This window comes from Rhinoderma darwinii (genome assembly GCF_050947455.1).
Source record: "Rhinoderma darwinii isolate aRhiDar2 chromosome 11 unlocalized genomic scaffold, aRhiDar2.hap1 SUPER_11_unloc_7, whole genome shotgun sequence".
Classification (NCBI taxonomy): domain Eukaryota; kingdom Metazoa; phylum Chordata; class Amphibia; order Anura; family Rhinodermatidae; genus Rhinoderma; species Rhinoderma darwinii.
The window spans coordinates 84,361-102,276 of NW_027461859.1; positions in this window are offsets into that span (position 1 = coordinate 84,361).

Consider the following 17,916-nt stretch of genomic DNA (forward strand, 5'->3'; position numbering starts at 1 on the left):
CTAAACCCAAACCCTAACACCACAACGCTAACCCCACAGCCCTAACCACTATCCTCTAAACCCTAACACTTAACTATCTGCTAACCCTTACCTCTTAACCTTGGCACCCTAACCCCCTAATTCTAATCCTAATGCGTACCCTAAATCCTAAACCTCTAACCTTAACCCTATACCTAACCCACAACACTATCCCCTAACTTTAACCCACACCCTAGCCCCCTAATAACTAACCCTAACCCCCACCCTAACCCTATTCCTACCCTTAATCCCCAACCCTAACCACTAACCTCTAAACCCTAATCCTAACCCCATAACCCAAGCCCCTTTAAAATAGCACCCCAACCTCCTAACACTCTAACCCTAGCCTCAACCTGTAACTCCCTAACCCTAACACCCTATTCCTAAACCCCAACACTAGCCCCTATCCTCTAAACCCCATCCCTTAACCACAACCCAATTCCTAGCCCCCTAACCCTAACCCCCTACCCTCCCACTATTCCTAATCCAATGCCTAACCCCAAACTTAACCCCTGATATCTAAATCCTAAACCCAACCCTATTCTTAACCCCAACCCCATAAAACCTAACCCCAACCCTACCCCCAACCCTAACACTCATACCCTAAGCCCCTAACCCTATTTCTAACCACTAACCTCCAAACCCTAACACAAACCCTAGCCCCTAACCACCAAACTTTAACCCCAAAACCCTAGCACCCTAAACGCAACCCCCTAACCCTCAACCCCCTAAACCTAACCCTTTAACCTTAACCCAATTCCTAACTCTACCCCCTAACCTCTAAGCCATAACCCTATCCCCTGACTCTATTCCTAACCCCTAATCCTAACTCCAATCCCCTATCCACAACCTACCTTCTAACCACTTACCCTCACCCTATTCCTAACTCAAGCCCTATTCCTAACCCTAACCTCAAAACCCTAACGCTAACTCCCTAACCGCCTAACCACAACCCTACACCATCATCTTAACCCTATTCATAACCCCTAGCCTTTACCCCCAACCCTATTACTAACCCCTAACACTCAAACCCCCTCACCTGATTCCTAACCCCAACCCTAACTCTATTCCTAACCCCTCAACCTAACCTCTAAACACTAGCCCCTAACTACCTAGCCACAACACTTACCCCAAACCTACCCCCTCAACCTAACCCTATTCTAAACCCCCTAACCCCATTCCTAAGCCATTATGGCTCTGGCCAGGTATTTCACTCCTGGGAAAGCCCTAACCCTAGCCCCTAATTCCCTAACCCACTAACCGTATCCCTAATACTAACCCTAAACTCCTAACTCCAACCCTAACAACACAACCCTAACTGTTCATATATGGAGAGTTACATGAAGGGATTTGTAATGCGAGAATACCCAACCAGAACGTAGGCTACACCCTGGCTGGGGATTCCGCTCCTAGAGGGAGCCCCTGAAGTCACTGTCCACATAAAACAAAGTAACATTAGGGGCTTTAAGATGCCGGAATCCCCAACCAGAGAGTCAGCAACTCCCTGGCTGGGTATTTCTCTTCTGGAAAAGCCCTAACCCCTAACCCTAGCCCCTAACACCATAACCCTAGCCCCCCTAACCCTAACACCCCAACGCTAACCTCTAAACCCTAACCCCAAATGCTAACCCCCTAACCCTATCACCCTAATTCTAACTCTTAGCCTAAATTTTAACCCTCTAACCTAACCTTAACCCTAACCTTCTAACCCTATTCCTAACACCCAAACCTATCCGCTAACTTTAACCCAAACCCTAGCCCCCATAACTCCCTAACTCTAAGAACTAAATCTAACCGAACCCTAACACTCTAACCCTTAATTCTATTCCTACCCCTAACCCACTAACCTCTACTTCAACCCTACCCCCTCACCCTAACCCTATTCCTAAACCCATAATACTAACCCCAACCCCTAACACCTTAACCCTATTTCTAACCAATTATGGCTCTGGTCAGGAATTTTGCTCCCGAAAAGACCTAACCCACTAACCCTATCCCTAATTCTAACCCAAACTCTAACCCTAAACCCCTGACTACAACTCTAACAACCCATCCCTAACCCCCAAACCTAACCACTAACCTCTAAACCCTAACCCCATTCCTAACCCTCTAACCGTATCCCCTAACTCTAACCCGTTAATCCGAACTCCAACCCCCTAACCTTTTAACTCTAATCCCCTAACCCTATAGCCTTAACCCTATTCCTAACCCCCAACCCTAAACTCCAAACCCTATCTCCTAACACCAAACCTATTCCTAAAACCAAACCTACCCCTAACCACTTACCCTCACACTATCCCTAACCCCCTAAACCTAAGACCCCCAACCCCCTAAACCAAAAACCCTAACACTCTAACCCTAATCCCATAATTTAAACCCCTTAACCCTAGCCACCTAACCCCCTAATTCTAACCCTGTCTTTTACCTTAAGACTCTAACCCTATTCTTAACCCTAACCCCAACCCTATCGCCTAACCTCAACCCCTAACTCCATAAGGAAATCACCCACACCCTAATCAAACTTATCCCCTAACCCCAACCCCTAACACCTTCACCCCAATACTATCCCCTAATACTAACCCTAACCCATAATGTTAACTCCCTAACTTTCTAAACCTAACCTACTAACCCTAACCGCAACCCCCTAACTCCAACCCTACCCCCTAACTTTCTCCCTAAAAGCCTCACTCTAACCATATTCCTAACTCCTAAACTCTAACACAACCCCTTTCCCCTAATCCCCAAACCCTAACCTCTTAACCCTAGCACCCTAACCCTCAACCCCCTAACCAGTTGACCTTAAACATATTCCTAACTCTAAACCCCAACCCTAACCTATAAACCCATATCCCTAACCCCAACCCCACCCCCTAACCATTTACCCTCACCCTATTCCTAACCCCCAATCCTAACCACAAAACCCTAACTCTAACCCCAACCCTTACCCAACCCTAACCCCTCACCTTACATAGTTACATAGTTACATAGTTAGTACGGCTGAAAAAAGACACATGTCCATCAAGTCCAACCAAGGGAAGGGAAAAGGGAAGGAAAAATTTCTACACATAGGAGCTAATATTTTTTTGTTCTAGGAAATTATCTAACCCTTTTTTAAAGCCATCTACTGTCCCTGCTGTGACCAGCTCCTGCGGTAGGCTATTCCATAAATTCACCGTTCTTACTGTAAAGAAGCCTTGTCGCCTCTGCAGCTTGAACCTTTTTTTCTCCAGACGGAGGGAGTGCCCCCTTGTTTTTTGAGGGGGTTTTACAAGGAACAGGATATCACCATATTTTTTGTATGTGCCATTAATATATTTATATAAGTTAATCATGTCCCCCCTTAGTCGTCTTTTTTCAAGGCTAAATAGGTTTAATTCTTTCAATCTTTTCTCATAACTTAAATTCTCCATGCCCCTTATTAGCTTCGTTGCTCTTCTTTGTATTTTTTCCAACTCCAGGGCATCCTTTCTATGAACTGGAGCCCAGAACTGAACTGCATATTCTAGATGGGGCCTCACTAATGCTTTGTAAAGTGGCAATATTACATCTCTGTCCCGCGAGTCCATGCCTCTTTTAATACACGACAATATCTTGCTGGCCTTTGAAGCAGCTGATTGACACTGCATGCTGTTATTGAGTTTATGATTTACAAGAACACCCAGATCCTTCTCAACAAGTGAATCCGCCAGTGTAGCTCCCCCTAGGACATATGATGCATGCAGGTTGTTGGTACCCAGATGCATAACTTTACATTTATCTACATTAAACTTCATCTGCCAAGTGGACGCCCAAACACTTAGTTTGTTTAAATCTGCCTGTAATTCATAAACATCTTCCATAGTCTGAACTATATTACATAGCTTGGTGTCATCTGCAAAAATAGAAATAGTGCTATTAATCCCATCCTCTATATCATTAATAAATAAGTTGAATAATAGTGGTCCCAGCACTGAACCCTGGGGTACACCACTTATAACCGGTGACCATTCAGAGAAGGAATCATTGACCACAACTCTCTGGATACGGTCCTTGAGCCAATTCTCAATCCAATTACAAACTATATTTTCTAAACCTATAGTCCGTAATTTACCCATTAGGCGTCTATGGGGGACAGTGTCAAATGCCTTTGCAAAGTCCAAAAACACTAAATCCACAGCGGCCCCTCTGTCTAGACTTCTGCTTACCTCTTCATAAAAACAGATTAGGTTAGTTTGACAACTTCTGTCCTTAGTAAAACCATGCTGGCTGTCACTTATAATGCTATTTATTGTCACATAATCCTGTATATAGTCCCTCAATAGCCCCTCAAACATTTTCCCCACGATGGATGTTAAGCTTACTGGTCTATAATTACCCGGGGAAGACCTAGAGCCCTTTTTGAAAATAGGCACCACATTCATAACCCTTATCCCTAACCCCATCCCCTATTCCTAAACCTTAACACTCTAACCCCTTCTCATTCCTAACCCCAACCCTAACACTATTCCAAACCCCCCAAAGTTAACCTTTAAACACTAGCCCCTAACTCCCTAAACCCAACCCTACCCTTTCACCTAACCCTATTCCTAACCTTCTAATCCTAACCCCAAACGCTAACACCCTAACCCTATTCTTAACCCATTATGGCTCTGGCTGGGGATTTCGCTCCTGGAATAGCCCAAACCCCTTACTCCCTAACCCTATCCCGAATTCTATCCCGAATTCTTCATAACCCTCAAACCTAACCGCTAACGCCAACCCTTATACTAACCCCCTAACCCAAACCCTCCGCCTTACTCTATTCTTAACCCCAACCCTAAACCCCTCACCCAAGCGCTTTACAGCAAGGGCTCTGTCCAGGGACTCCTGGGACTGTCTTGAGAAAGACCTTGACATCCCTGTTCATATATGGAGAGTGACATTAAGGGATTTGTAATGCGAACATCCCCGGCCAGAGAGAAGGCAACACTTTGGCCGGGGATTCCGCTACAAGAGGGAGCCCCTGATGTCCCTGCCCATTTATAAGCAGTAACATTAGGGGCTTTAAGATGCCGGAATCCCCAACCAGAGCATCAGGAAAAGCCCTAATCCTATCCCTTAACTCTAACCATAGCACCTAACCCCATAACCCAAACCCTAACACCCCAACCCTAACACCCCAAACCCTAACCACTAACCTCTATACCCTAACACCTAACCCTATCCGCTAACCCGCTAAACCTGACTCTTTAACCCTAGCACCCTGACCCTATAATTCTTACACTAACTCTTACCCTAAATCCTAACCCTCTAACCTTAACCCCGACTTTCTAACCCTAATCTTATTCCTAACCCCCAACCCTATCCCCTAATGTTAATTTAAACACTAGCCCCCTAACCCTAAAAACAAACCCTAATGTCAACACCCTAACCCACACGCTAACCCTTAACCCTATTCCTACACCTAATCCCCAAACCTAACTACTAACCTCTAAACCCTAACCTCTAATCCTAACCCAAACCCCAACCCCTTTAAAATAGCACCCTAACCCCAACCCCCTAACACTGTAACCCTAACCTCTAACTTCCTAACCCTATTCCTAACCCCCAACCCTATTCCTAATGTCGTCCTCTAACCCAAACCCGACCCTGTAACCCCTTACCCTGGCCCTGTTCCTAACTCCATAACCCTATGCCTTACCCTAACCCCCAACTTTAACCCATAACCTCTAAACCCTAACCCAAACTCTACTCCCTCACTCTAACCCTATCCCTAACCCCTAACATCTGACCCTATTCATAACCACCTAACCCAAATCCCTAACCTTAACGAAAACCCTTAACACCTTAAACTCTAACCTTCTAACACTATTCCTGACCCCCTAACCCGTAACTCCTTAACCAAAACCCTAACCCTCTGACTCCCTAACTTTAACCCCAACCCCAGCAACCTAACAAAAACCCTAACACTCTAACCCTTAACGTTATTCCTAAACCTAACCCCCAACCCTAACAACTAACCTCTAAACCAGGGGTCTCAAGCACGCGGCCCGCAAGCCGCATGCGGCCCCTGGGGCTGTCATCTGCGGTCCGCGGGACACAGAGCCGCTACTATCGGCTCTGCTCCGAGACTCTGGAATTCCCTGACATCGCTGTCCACATATATGGACAGTGTGTCAGGGTCTTCCCTAGAGCGGAGTCCCGGGCAGAGCGCTAGTACAGGCTCTGCTCCGGGACTCTGTGGAATTCCCTGGCATCGCTGCCCATATATGGACAGTGTGTCAGGGTCTTCCCCAGAGCGGAGTCCCGGGCAGAGCGCTAGTATCGGCTCTGCTCCGAGACTGGAATTCCCTGACATCGCTGCCCACATATGAACAGCGATGTCTGGGGCTTCTCCAGAGCCGGAGTCCCGGGCAGAGTGCTAGTACAGCCTCTGCTCCGGGACTCTGTGGAATTCCCTGACATCGCTGCCCATATATGGACAGTGTGTCAGGGTCTTCCCCAGAGCGGAGTCCCGGGCAGAGAGCTATTATCGGCTCTGCTCCAGGACTCTGGGGAAGCCTCTGACATCGCTGTCCATACATCGACAATGATGTCAGGGGCTTCCCCAGAGCAGGAGTCCCAGTGATGTCGGGAGAAGAGCTAGAGTCCCAGGAAGAGCCTACTAGCGCTCTGCCCGGGACTCCAGCTCTGCGGTTGCCCCTGACATCTGTCCATATATGGACAGTGATGTCAGGAGCAGAGCTGGAATCCCAGGCAGAGTGCCAGAAGCGGCTCTGCTCTGGGACTCCTGCTCTGGGCAAGCCCCTGACATCACTGTGGCAGTACCTACAGAGGGCACTGTGGCAGCACCTACAGAGGGCACTGTGGCAGCACCTACAGAGGGCACTGTGGCAGCACCTACAGAGGGCACTGTGGCAGCACCTAGAGGGCACTGTGGCAGCACCTACAGAGGGCACTGTGGCAGCACCTACTGAGGGCACTGTGGCAGCACCTACAGAGGGCACTGTGGCACTACCTACAGAGGGCACTGTGGCAGCACCTACAGAGGACACTGCGGCAGCACCTAACTTCAACCCCCTACCCTCACCCGATTCCTAACCCTTTTCCAAACTTAACCCCTAACCTCTAAACCCTAACCCCAACTCTACTCCCTCATTCAAAACACTAACACAAACCCCAAACCCTAATCACCAAAACCTAACCCCTTAACCTTATCACCCTAACCCCAACCCCTTAACCCCCTTACCTTTTACCTTAACCCTTTTCTTAACTCTAACCCCTAACCTCTTAACCATAAACCTATCCCCTGACTATATTCCTAACCCCTAATCCTAGCCCCAACCCCCTATCCACAACCCTACCTCCTAACCACATACCCTCACCCTATTCCTAACCCCAATCCTGACCCTATTCCTAACCAAAACCCCCAACCCTAACCTCAAAACCCTAACTCTCTAACAGCCTAACCCCAACCCCACCCCCTCAGCTTAACCCTATGCAAAACCCCCTACCCTATTCTTAACCTAACACTCTAACACTAACACTCTTCCCTAACACTCTAACCCCTTGCCCCCATTTCTAACCCCAACCCTACAACCATAACAATATTCCTAACCCTAATCTCTATACCCTAGCCCCTAACCCCAACTCTTACCCTAACCCTACCCTATCACCCTATCCCTAAATCCATAACCCCAACACTAACAACCCAACTTTAACCCCTAACCCTAATCACTAACCTCTAAACCCTAAATCTATTCCTAACTGTATCCCCTTATTCTAACTAGATAACCCAAACCTTAACCCCCTAACACCTAACCTCAACCCTACCCCTAACCCCAACACCCTAAACATAACCAGAATACTCTAACCCTTACCCTATTTCTAACCCCGAACCCTAACCTCTAGACTCTAACCCTATCCCCTAATCCCCTAACCCAAACCCCTCAACCCTAACTCCCTAACCCAACCCCCTAAACCTCTAACCCTAACACTGTAACCTTAACCCTATTCCTAACCCGCAACCCTAACCTCTAATCCCTATCCCCTAACGCCAACCCTATTCCTAACCCCAACCCCCTCACACAAGCGCTTTACAGCAAGTGCTCTGGCCAGGTACTCCTGTATTGACAAAGACATTGACATCACTGTTCACATATGGAGAGTGACATGAAGGGATTATTAATGCGAAAATCCCCAGCCAGAAGGTAGGCAACACTCTGGCTCGGGATTACGCTCCTAGAGGAAGCCCCTGAAGTCACTGTCCATACATGTACAGTAACGTTAGGGGCTTTAAGATGCTGGAATCCCCAAATAGAGCGTCAGCAATGCTCTGGCCAGGGATTTCTCTCCTGGAAAAGCTCTATCCCTAACCCCTAAAAGCCTAACCCTAATGCCTAACCCCCTAAAAACGCTAACCAAGAACTTTACAGCAAACGCTCAGGTCAAGGACTCCTGTCTTGAGAAAGACCTTGATGTCACTCTTCATATATGGAGTGTGACGGTAAGTGCCTTGTAATGCAAGCCCATGACATCATTGTCCATATATAAACAGTGATGTTGGGGAATTTAAGATGCCGGAATTCTCAGCCAGAGCGTCGGAAATGCTCTGGCTGGGGATTCCGCTTCTGGAAAAGCTGTAACCCTAAACTCAACCACTAACCCTATAATCCCCTAACACTAACCCTCTAACCCATAACCTCTACCCTCTAACCCCTTAAATCTCTAACCACCTAAACCCTTACCCTAACCCTCTAACCCCCTAACTACAACCCTAAACTCCTAACCCTCTTACTCCCGAGTCCCTAACCTTAACTCCAACCCCTTTAACCCCAACTCCTAAACCCCTAACCCAAACCCTCTAACCGTAACACTAACCAAGTTCTTTACAGAAAGCGCTCTCGCCGGGGACGCCTGTCTTGAGAAAGACCTTGACGTCAATGTTCATATATGGAGAGTGATGTGAGAAGGGCTTTGTAATGCGAGATTCCCCGGCCAGAGCATTGACAAAACTTTGGCCCGGGATTTCGCTTCTAGAGGGAGCACCTGACGTTACTGTACATATATAGCCCCCTAACAACTAACCCTAACCCCACCCTAACCTTAACCCCCAACCCTTACCACTAACCTCTGAACCCCAACACCTAATCCTAACCTGCTAACCAATACCCCTTTAAAATAGCACCCTAGCCCCAACCCAACACCCTAACCCTAGCCCCAAACTGTAACTCCCTAACGCTATTCCTAACTCCCAACACTAGCCCGCATCCTATAAACCCTATTGCTTATCCACAACCCCATTCTTAACCCTCTGATCCCAACCCCCTACCCTCAGACTATTCCTAACCCCCCAACCCAATTCCCAACCCCCAACCTTAACCCCTGATCTCTAAATCCTAACCACAATCATACCCCCCTCACTAACCCTATTCTTAACCCCCTAATCCCAATACCCTAACACCTAAAGCCAACCCTAACACTCTCACCCTTTCCCCTAACCCTATTTCTAACCACTAACCTCTAAACCCTAACACAAACCACCTATCCCCTAATCTACAAACCCTAACCCCTTAACCCTAGCGCCCCAAACCCAACTCTCAACCCCCTAAACCTAACCCTTTAAACTTAACCCTATTCCTAATTCTACCCTCTAACCTCTAAATCCTAAACCTATGCCCTGACTCTATTCCTAACCCCTAATCCTAACGCCAACCCCCTATTTACTACCCTACCCCCTAACCTTCACCCTATTTCTAACCCAAACCCTAAACCTATTCCTAACCCTAACCTCAAAACCCTAACTCTAACTCCCTAACCGCCTAACTCCAACCTTTACCCCAACCCTACACCATCACCATATTCATAACCCCTAGCCCGTACCCCTACCCTATTACTAACCCCTAATACTCTAACCCACTCACCCCATTCTTAACTCCAACCCTAACACTATTCCTAACCCCTCAACCTAACCTCTAAACCCTAGCCCCTAACTCCCTGATCACAACACTTACCCCAACCCTACCCCCTCAACCTAACCCTATTCTGAACCCCCTAATCCTAATCCCAACCATTAACACCCTAACCCTATTCCTAAAACATTATGGCTATGACCAAGGATTTCACTCCTGGAAAAGCCCTAACCCCTAATTCCCTAACCCACTGACCTTATCCCTAATTCTAACCCAATCTCTAACCCTAAACTCCTAACTCCAACCCTAACAACCCAACCCTAACCACTAACCTCTAAACTTAAACCTAACCTACCCCTTACTCTAATCCCTATCTCCTAACCCCCTTACATATATGGCCCCCTAACAACTAACCCCAACCCCCACCCTAACCCTATTCATACCCTTAACCCCAACCCTAACTTCTAACCCCCTAACCCAAACCCCTTTAAAATAGCAACCTAACCCCAAACCCCTACCATTCTATCCCTAGCCCCAACCTCTAACTCCCTAACCCTATTCCTAACCCCCAACACTAGCCCCTATCCTCTAAACCATATCTCTTAACCACAACCCCATTCCTAACCCCCACCCTCACCCCCTACACTCACACTATTCCTAACCGCCTAACACAATTCCTAACCCCCAACCTTAACCCGATATCTAAATCCTAACCCCAACCCTACCCCTATTCCTAACCCCCAACCCTAACCTCAAAACTCTAACTCCCTAAACCTAACCGCCTAACTCCAACCCTTACCCCAACCCTACACCATCACCCTCACCTTAACCCTATTCATAACCTATTACTAACCCCTAACACTCTAACCCCCTCACCCCATTCCTAACTCCAACCCTAGCACTATTCCTAACCCCTCAACCTAACTTCTAAACCATAGCCCCTAACTCCCTAACCACAACACTTACCACAACATTACCCCATCAACCTAACCCTATTCTGAACTCATTAATCCTAACCCAAACCCCTAACACCCTAACTCCTGGAAAAGCCTTAACCCCTCATTCCCTAACCCATTGACCGTATCCCTAATTCTAAACCAATCTCTAACCCTAAACTCCTAACCCCAACCCTAACAACCCAACCCTAACCATTAACCTCTAAACTTATTCCTAACCGTATCCCCTTACTCTAATCCCTATCCCCTAACTCCAACCTCATATATGGCCCCTTAACAACTAACCCTAACCCTATTCCTACCCTCAACCCCAACAACTAACCCCTAATCCTAACCGCCTAACCCAAACCCCTTTAAAATAGCACCCCAACCCCCTACCACTCTAACCCTAGCCCCAACCTCTAACTCCCTAACCCTATTCCTAACCCCCAACACTAGCCCATATCCTCTAAACCCTATCCCTTAACCACAACCCCATTCCTAACCCCCACCCCCTACACTCAAACTATTCCTAACCCAATTCCTAACCCCCAACCTTAACCCTTGATATCTAAATCCTAACCCCAACCCTACCCCCTAATAATATTCTTAATCCCCTAACACCAACCCCGACACCTAAATCCAACCCTAACACTCTCACCCTAACACTATTTCTAACCACTAACCGCTAAACCCTAACACAAACCCTATCCCCTAATCCCCAAACCCCTTAACCCTAGCACCCTAAACCCAACCCCCTAAACCTAACCCTTTAACCTTAACCCTATTCCTAACTCTACCCCCTAACCTCTAAACCCTAACCCTATCCCGACTCTATTCCTAATCCCTACCCCTAACCCCCTATCCACTAACCCTCAACCTATTCCTACACCCAACTCTAACCTCAAAACCCTAACTCCCTAACGCTAACAGCCTAACCCCAACACTTACCCCAACCCTACACCATCACCCTCACCTTAACCCTATTCATAACCCCTAGCCCTTACCCCCTACCCTATTACTAACCCCTAATACTTTAACCCCCTCACCCCATTCGTAACCCCAACCCTATTCCTAACCCCTCAACCTAACCTATAAACCCTAGCCCCTAACTCCCTAACCACAACACTTACCCCAACCCTACCCCATCAACCTAACCGTATTAGAACCCCCGAATCCTAACTCCAACCCCTAACACCTTAACCCTATTACTAAGCTATTATGGCTCTGGCCAGGGATTTCACTCCTGGAATAGCCCTAACCGTAACCCCTAATTCCCTAACCCACTAACCGTATCCATAATTCTAACCCTAAACTCCTAACCCCAACCCTAACAACCCAACCCTATCCCCAACCCTAACCCACTCACGCAAGCGCTTTACAGCATACGCTCTGGCCAGGGACTCCTGTCTTGAGAAAGACCTTGACATCACTGTTCATTGATAGAGCGTTACATGAAGGGATTTGTAATGCGAGAATACCCAGCTAGAGGGTAGGCAACACTCTGGCTAGGGATTCCGCTCCTAGAGGGAGCCCCTGAGGTTACTGTCCACATAAAAAAAAGTAACATTAGGGGCTTTAAGATGCCGGAATCCCCAACCAAAGCATCAGCAACGCCCTGGCCAGGGATTTTGCTTCTGGAAAATCCCTAACTCTAACCCTAGCCCCTAATGCTAACCCCCAAACCCTATCACCCTAACCCCCTAATTCTAACTCACCCTAAATCCTAACCCTCTAACCTAACCTTAACCTTCCAACTTTTTTCCTAACCCCCAACCCTATCCCCTAACTTTAACCCAAACCCTAGCCCCACTAACCCTAAGAACTAAACCTAAACCACAACACCCCAACCCTAATACTCTAACCTTTAACTCTATTAATACTCCTAATCGACTAACCTCTATACCCTAACCCCTAATCCTAACCCAAACCGCTAAAACAATTAAACTCTAACTCCAACCCCTTAACCCTAGCACCCTAACCCTTTAACTTTAACTCTATTACTAACTCTAACCCCCAACCCTTACCCGTTACCATGTCGCCTAATTCTATACCTAATCCCAAAACCTTAGCCACAACCCTACCCACTAACGACTTTCCCTCACCTTATTGATAACCCCAAACCTAATCCTAACCCTCAACCCTAACATCAAAACACTAACTCCCTAACCTAAACGCCTAACCTCAACACTTACCCCCCTCAAAATCATAACACTATTCTTAATCCCAAAATCTAAACTCTAACCCTAGCCCCTCACTACAGCATTTACCTCAACCCTAACCCCTCACCCTAACCCTATTCCTAAGCCCATAATACTAACCCCAACCCCTAACACCCTAACCCTATTCCTAACCAATTATGGCTCTGGCCGGGAATCTTGCTCCCGGAAAAGCCCTAACCCACTAACCCTACCCCTAGTTCTAACCCAAACTCTAACCCTAAACCCCTAACTACAACCCTAACCCCCATCCCTAACCCCTAAACTTTACTAACCCTATTCCAAACCCCCTAACCGTATCCCCTAACTCTAACCCGTTAATCCAAACTCCTACCCCCTAACTCTTTAGCCTTAACCCTATTCCTAACCTCCAACCCTAACCCCTAAAGCCTATTCCCTAACTCAGACCCTATTCCTAAAACCAAAACTACACCAAACCACACCTAACCACTTACCCTCACACTATTCCTAACCCCCTAAACCTAAAACCACAACCCTCTAAACCAAAAACCCTAACACTCTAACCCTAATCCCATAACTCAAACCCCTAACCCCTTAACCCTAGCCACCTAACCCCCTAAGTCTAACCCTATCTTTTACCCTAAGCCTCTAACCCTATTCTTAACCTTAACCCCAAACCGATTGCCTAACCTCAACACCTAACTCCTTAAGCCAATCACCCAAACCCGATTCCCCTAACACTAACCCAAATTTATCCCCCTAACCCCAACCCCTAACACCTTCACTCCAACCCTATCCACTAATACTAACCCCCCTAATACAAACCCTAACACATAACGTTAACTCCTTAACTTTCTAACCGTAACCTGCTAACCGCAACCCTGTAACCCTACCCCCTAACTTTCGCCCTAAAACCATAACCCCCTAAACCTAAGCCCAACCATAACACTCTCACCCTATTCCTAAACCCTAACCTCTAAACTCTAACACAAGCCCTACCCCCTAATCCCCAAACCCTAACCTCTTAACCCTAGCACCCTAGCCCTCAACCCCTAACCCTTTGACCTCAAACTTATTCCTAACTCTAACCCCCAACTCTAATTTATAACCCTACCCCAACCCCCTATCCAAAACCCTACCCCCTAACCACATACCCTCACCCTATTCCTAACCCACACTCCTAACCTAAAAACCCTAACTCTAACTCCTTAACCCTAACCCCTCACCTTAACCTTTTCACAACCCCTAGCCCTAACCCCCTACCCTATTCCTAAACCCTAACACTCTAACCCCTTCGCCTCATTCCATAACCCAACCCTATTCCAAACCCCCCAAACCTAATCTCTAAACCCTAGCCCCTAACTCCCTAAATTCAACCCCATCCTTTCACTCTAACCCTATTCCTAACCTCCTAATTCTAACCCCTAACCCTATTCCTAACCCATTATGGCTCTGGCTGGGGATTTCGCTCCTGGAGGAGCCCTAACTCCTAACTCCCTAACCCGAATTCCATCCTGAATTCTAATCCAAACTCTAACCCTAAACCACTAACCCTAAACCCCAACCCTAACCACTAGCCTCTAAACCCTATTCCTAACCCCCTAAACCTTTGCCCAAACCCTAACCCTACCCCTAACCCAACATCTTAACTATACAGCCATGACTAAGGACGCCAGAGCCATCCGAAACGCGTAGGCTCGATTCCAGGATTGATATTCCCTCACTTTGCACACCAGGACTCCTATCCATAGGATCTTTTAACTAAGGACTATTAAAACTTGGAAATAGCTTCCATTTTACTTCAACTTAGCGATGGATCTAACCTCCCTGTTATCTCTATAAATCTAACCCTATCCCCTAAGCATAATCCCCTAACCCCAACCCGTTAGCCCTAACATCCTAACCCATACCCCAACGTCCTAACACTCTAACCCTAACCCCAACCTCTAACCCCTAACCTTTAAACATATTCCTAACCCCGACCCTGAACTCTAAACCCTATCTGCTAACGCCAACCCTTTTCCTAACCCCCTAACCCAAACCCCCTTACTCTATTCTTAACCCCAACCCTAACACCCTCACAAAGCGCTTTACAGCAAGGGCTCTGTCCAGGGACTCCTGGGACTGTCTTGAGAAAGACCTTGACATCCCTGTTCATATATGGAGAGTGACATTAAGGGATTTGTAATGCGAGCTTCCCCGGCCAGAGCGTAGTCAACACTCGCCGGGGATTCCTCCCCAAGAGGGAGCCCCTGATGTCACAGTCCATATATAAACAGTAACATTAGGGGCTTTAAGATGCCGGAATCCCTAACCAGAGCGTCAGGAAAAGCCCTAATCCTATCCCTTAACTCTAACCATAGCCCCTAACCCCTTAATCCAAACTCTAACACCCCAACCCTAACCACACAAACCTCTAAACCCTAACAACTAACCCTATCCCCTAACCCACTAAACCTTACCACTTAACCCTAGCACCCTAACCCCATAATTCTTACCCTAACTCTTCCCCTAAATCCCAACCCTGATCTTCTAACCCTAACAACTAACCCTATTCCTACCCCTAATCCCCAACCCTAACTGCTAAACCCTAACCCTTATCCTAACCCCTTTAAAATTGCACCCCAACTCCCTAACACTGTAACCCTAACCATATTCCTAATCCCCAAACCTAGCCCCTAACCTCTAAATCCTAACACCAACCATATACCTAACGCTAACAACTAACCTCTAAACCCTAGCATCCTAACTCCAACTCCCTAACCCCCACCCCTTAACCCTAACACCCTACCCATTTAAACTTAACCATACTCCTAACCCTAACCCGCAACCATAGCCCCTAACCTCTAAACCCTATCCCTTAACCCCAAACCTATTCCTAACCCCAACCCACTACCCTCACCCTATTCCTAACCCTTTTTGAACCTTAACCCCTAACCTGTGACCCCAACCCTACACCGATTCTAACCCTGTTCCTAACCCCAACTCCTAACATTCTAATTTCCTAACCTGCTAACCCAAAACCTAACCCCAACCCCTATCCTACCCCAACCCCTAAGCCCAACCCTTGCCCTAACCCTATTTCTAACACTATCCTCTAAACCCTAACACAAACCCTAATCCCCAAAACCTAACCCCTTAACCCTAGCACCCTAACCCTTTTACCTTAACCCTGACTCTAATCCTAACCCCAACCCCCTATCCACAACCCCTAACACACTAACTTCCTAACCCACTAACTTAAAACATAACCCCAACGTAGGCAACACTCTGGCTGGGGATTACGCTCCTAGAGGAAGCCCCTGACGTCCCTGTCCATACATGTACAGTAACGTTAGGGGCTTTAAGATGCTGGAATCCCCAACCAGAGCGTCAGCAATGCTCTGGCCGGGGATTTCGCTCCTGGAAAAGCTCTAACCCTAACCCCTAAAACCCTATCCCTAAATGTAGCCCCTAACCAAGAACTTTACAGCAAGTACTCTGGCCGGGGACTCCTGTTTTGAGAAAGACTTTGGCATCCCTGTTGATATATGGAGAGTAACGTTAAGTGCTCTGTAATGCGAGAATCCCTTGACAGAGCGTCGGCAAAACTCTTGCCGGGGATTTCACTCCTAGAGTGGGCCCCTGAAGTCAATGTCCATAAATGGACAGTGACGGCAAGGGCTATAAGTTGCCGGGTTCCTCAGCCAGAGCATCGGAAACACTATGGCTGGGGATTCTGCTCCTAACCTTAAACCTAGCCCTCTTACCCTAACCTTCTAACTCTAACTCCAACCCTAAACCTAACCCTATTCCTGACCCTAACCACTAAACTCTAAATCCTAACCCTATCCCCCAATCCTAACCCCTAAACCTAGAACCCAAACCCCTTAACCCAAGCACCCTAAGCCCCTAACCCTAACACCCTAACCTTAACCCTATTCCTAACCCCAACCCTATTCCTAACCCCCTAACTATAACCCCAACCCTAACTCAAACCCCCTCACCGTAACCCCAACTCTAACCATCTATCCCCTAACCGAGAGCTTTACAGCAAGCACTCTGGCGGTGGACTCCTGGCTTGAGAAAGAACTTGACGTCAGTATTCATATATGGAGAGTGGCGTCAAGGGCTTTGTAATGCGAGAATCCAAGGCAATGCTCTGGCCAGGGATTCCGCTCTTGAAAAAGCCCTATCCCCTAAATCCCAACCCCTTAACCCTAATGCCTAACCCCCTAACCAAGCGCTTTGCAGCAAATGGTCATGTCGAGGACTCCTCTCTTGAGAAAGACCTTTATGTCACTGTCCATATATATGGAAAGTGACGGTAAGTGCCTTGCAATGCAAGCCCCTGACGTCACTGTCCATATATAAACAGCGATGTTGGGGACTTTAAGATGCCGGAAATTTCAGCCAGAGCATCGGAAATGCTCTGGCTGGGGATTCCGCTTCTGGAAAAGCTGTAACCCCAAACCTAACCCCTAACCCTATAACCCCCTAACACTAACCCTCTAACCCTAACATCTACCCTCTAAACCCCTAATGCCCTAAACCCTTACCCTCTAACACCCTAACTTTAACCCTAACCCGCTAACCTCCTAACCCTCTTACTCCCTAACCTTAACCCCAACCCCCTTAACCCCAACTCCCTAAACCCCTAACCCTCTAATCCTAACCAAGTTCATTACAGAAAGCGCTCTCGCTTAATATATCCACCTCTGCTTCAGAGGATTAGCAGGCCTGTGTCTGCTGTCATTCAGTGATGCCATGATAACTACCTACACATGATTGCTATAGCCAGCCACTGGCCTCAGCATTGACGCAGCAGTCACGTGCGTGAAGCTGAAATTTCATCACTGCAGGACAGCTAAAATGAGTGGCGAGACCACCAGAGCGGCAGGGATATAACAGGTGAATAATGTTTCCTCGTGTGTA